General features: G+C 36.4%; 1 non-coding gene across 1 annotated transcript; it reads right to left on the reverse strand.

The window, feature by feature from the left end:
- Window positions 1–1,488: 1,488 nt before the first annotated feature.
- Window positions 1,489–1,600, reverse strand: LOC138144608 (U6 spliceosomal RNA). Its single transcript, XR_011163984.1, has one exon. It is a non-coding gene; the product is annotated as a U6 spliceosomal RNA (small nuclear RNA).
- Window positions 1,601–4,267: the final 2,667 nt, after the last annotated feature.

Below are 4,267 nucleotides of genomic sequence, written 5' to 3' on the forward strand. Positions count from 1 at the left end.
GAATTTTATGAACTGGTGCTCTGATCAATGCACTGATAAACCATAAATCCAAAAGACTGAAAATAAAACATGCTTGATAGAGACAAACATATCCTGACAGAGAGGTGATACACTCAAAATTCAGAAGGTAATATACATTTTTGGTCATGGCTAATATGGGAATTTGTTTTACTGGACTATGTAAGTAGGTATCTAGGGATTTGTTTTTTGGGTGAGTTTGCTTTTAAAAAAATTTTTTTTCCAGTGAAGGGAGGGATAGAAGGAGAGAAAGATACTGATGAATAAAACAGTTGTTATTTGAAAAAGAAAATAACTATTAAAAAAAGAAATGTCTGTAATGTAAAAACAAAAGCATTGATAATTTTCTACTTTTCTGCACACTTGTAACTTTAAAAGGATAGCTATATTTTTTTCTTCTAAAATTTTAATGATAAGATCTCTTGTACTGCTAATCCATTTTGGAGTTTATTCTGCTGAATTATGTAAGGTGTTTGTCAAAACCAGATTTTTGCCATGTTCCTTTCCAGCTTTCCCAGAAGTGCCTCTTGAATAGGGAGCCCTTCCTTCTACAGTATTTATTTGGGGATTTCTTGAATGCTAAATCATTTTATTTGTTTATTTGTTTCTAGATCTTTCTTTTTTTTTTTTTTTAACAGTTCCACTTATCTAATTTTCTAGTGTTTTTTTTAAACAGTACCAAATTGATTGATTGATTGCTGTTTTATAATATAACTTGAATTATTAATGCTAGGCCCCCTTAATTTATATTTTTTTATTTCTTCTTTTCGAATTCTTGAATTTTTCTTTCTCCAAATGAATTTCGTTATTATTTTGCCAACACTGAACTCAAAAACCTCCCTTCTTCCAAACTTCTGATTTTTTTCAAAGGCACCACCATCATTCCAACCTCTCACATTCATAACCTTGACATCTTTCTGGATTCCTCATTTTCCCTCATCCTATATATCCAATCAGTTGCCAAATTTTGCTGTTTCTACTTTCACATATCTCTTACATTCAACCCCTTTGCTCCATTCACATAGCTACTATCTTAATTCAGGACTCTATCACCTCTCACCTGGATTATTTTAAAAAATAGTTTCTTTTTTTCTTCCTTCCTTTTTTTCTGTTCCTCCCTTACCCTCCCTTCCATTGAATATTTTTTAAAATCAGAAAAACAAATTCTCCAGTACATATCTACATAGCCCAGTAAAGTAAATTCTCATTTTAGTCTAAAAATTCAGCATTTTAAGTTCATCACTTTTCTGTCAGAGATTAGTGTCATGTTTTATCTTCATTCTTGTGGTTAATCATTGTGTTGATCAGATATCTAAATTCTTTCAGAGTTGTTTTTCTCTATAGTGTTATTGCTGTATGAATTATTTTACTTCTACTCTGATTTCACCACTTCTTAAAGGTCTTCCCAGTTTCCCCTGAAATTGTCCATTTCATAATTTCTTTTTCTTTCTTTTTGTTTTGTTTTATTTTTTAAAAATGGAATGAGTCCCAAATGTGAGTGTCATCCTATCCTTGCTTAGGGGGCATACTAATCTTCTCTGTATTGTCCCAATTTTAGTATATATGCTGCTAAGGCAAGCACCATTTCATAATTTCTTAAGGCACAATAATATTTCATTATGTCTACATATCACAATTTGCTCAGCCATTCTTCAATAGGAACTCCTACCCCTTAGTTTTCTTTTCTTTTTATTTTTTTTTTTGGAGGGGGGGAAGGCAGGGCAATTGGGCTTAAATGACTTGCTCAAGGTCACATGGCTAGTAAGTGTTAAGTGTCTGAGGCCAATTTGAACTCAGGTCCTCCTGAATCCAGGGCCAGTGCTCTATTCACTGTACCACCTAACTGCCCCTTCCCCTTAATTTTCAGTCTGGTGCTGCCATGAAGGAAATGGCTATAAATATTTGTTTACCTATAGATCCTTTCCTTTTTTCTTTGATTTCTTTGGGGTTTAGCCTATTAGTGGTATAGTTGGGTCAAAAGGTATGCACGTTTTGACTACCCTTTGCCCCAGCAATACCACTTCTAGGGCTCTATCCCAAAGAGATCAATAAAAATGGGAAAAGGACCCACATGTACAAAGCTTTCTTTGTGGTGGTTAAGAACTAGAAACTGAGGGGATGCCCATCAAGTGGGGCATGGCTGAACAAGTTGTGGTATATGAATGTAATGGAATATTATTGTGCTATAAGAATGATAAACAGGCAGACTTCAGAAAAAACTGGAAAGATTTTTCTGACCTGATGCTGAGTAAAGTGAGCAGAAGCAGGAGAACATCATACACAGTGACAGCCACAGTGTAGCCCTTCTCAGCAATGCAAGGACCTAAAATAATTCCAAAGGACTCATGATGGAAAATGTTATCCACATCCAGAGAAAGAATTATGGAGTCTGAAGGTAGAGTGAAGCGAACCATTTTCTTTTTTTTGTTGTAGTTTTTTTATTTGTTATAATTCTTCTATATAACATGACTAATGTGAAAATAGATTTGATAAGTATCTTTACGTAAAGCCTATATCCAATTGCAGGCCATCTTGGGGAGGAAGGGGAGAGGGAGCGGGGAGAAATGTAAAACTTATGGAAGTAAATGTTGAAAACTAAAAATAAATAAATTTTTTTTAAAAGTATGCACATTTTAGTGACTTTCTGGGCATAGTTCTAAATTTCTTTCCGGAATTATTGGACCAATTCATAGCTCCATCAACAATGCACTATTGTACTTAGATTATTGCAACATCACCCTAATTGATTTTTCTGCCTCAAGTATAACTCACTTCCCTCCACCCTCCATACTGTTCCATTCTGTACATACCTGCCAAAGTAATTATCCTTAAATGTAGACCTGACCACATGACTCCCTTACTCATTCAACTGCAACAGCTTCCTATTACCTCTAGAAAAAAATATAAGCTCTTCTCTTTAGGTTTTAAAGCAGTATTCAGACTGGCCTCAACCTACATTTCCAACCTCCTTAGATATTACTCCTCATGCTGAATTCTGCATTCCAGCCAAACTGCCCTTTTCTCTGTTCCTCATAGATGACACTTCCATATGCCAACTCCATGGCTTTGCCCAGGCTACTCCATGTGTTTGGAATGCACAGTACCCTGAGAGGTTTGGGGGCTGTCTCTTTCCTCTGCCATCAGATGGAACTTCTACCAGCCAAGTTTCCTGCATTTGTTAGGGGGGTCAGTGACTAGTACCCTAGTTCAGTTTAACCACTTAAAACCAGGTAGCCTTCACAAAGGCATATTCAAAGGTATAAAAAGAATGAATGGACAAACATCCCCCCAGCTCCTCTGGGGCATAATCTCCCTTGTTCCATCTTGATCTCTGAGGGAGACTAGGCTCAAGATTTAGCTCAGATCTTACACAGCTTTGATCCTACCATATTCATGTCCAAAGGCAGCATTGCTGCCAGATGGGTCCTTCCAGCAGGATGGGACCCCAATGTCACCGCCATTGATTCTTTTTCCTGGGGCTACTGCTCTGGCTACAAAAACTGGCCTAGATTCCAAATCCCAGATTCCTCTAACTTTTTCTACCGATCTTTGAAACTCCTAAGGTCAGAGACTACATTTTCTGCCCCCTGCCCCTAAAACAGGAAAGAATAAAGAAAAAGACCAAAGAAGCCCCATTTCTCAGGGATCACGTGAACTCAGAGGAGAAGAGGCTTAATGGCCCTTCCCCTTCTAGTATATAGTCTCTTATCAGACACGATGAGTGAGGAAATCACCTCATTCTTCTGTATGTAAATATAGTAAAGTGGGACTGGAGTTGACTCAGGTTTACAATTCTTGCTACTTGGCTAATGGAAAAAAGTTTTTTCCATCCCTGTGACCGGCCAACTGGAACCTGATAGGGAATGTCTATGCATGTTCTAGTTTCTCTAAAGCACTTTCCTTACATGTCCTCATAATTGTCCAGAAAGCAAATTCCTATAGTCCTCCATATGGAGATTCCATTCTTAGAAAACTGATGGGGTCTGCACATGCACCAGATTCTCATTACATTTATATTTATGCTATATAGATTTTGATATGCACTTTGTGCCTCCACTTTTAAAATGTGAGCTCCTTGTGAGCAGTAATTTCATTTTTGTCTTTGTACCTTTAAAATATTGTCTGGCACATAGTAGGTGCTTAATGAATACTTATTCATTAATAAACAATTCCACAAAGCAATTTCTTAATGTTTTGATTAGTATTATACTAAATCTGTATATTAATTTAAATAGAATGATTATTTCAT

This window comes from Petaurus breviceps, unplaced genomic scaffold (genome assembly GCF_028583685.1).
Source record: "Petaurus breviceps papuanus isolate PSGF00001 unplaced genomic scaffold, PetGlider_PUasm1.0 90701, whole genome shotgun sequence".
In the NCBI taxonomy this organism is placed as follows: Eukaryota; Metazoa; Chordata; class Mammalia; order Diprotodontia; family Petauridae; genus Petaurus; species Petaurus breviceps.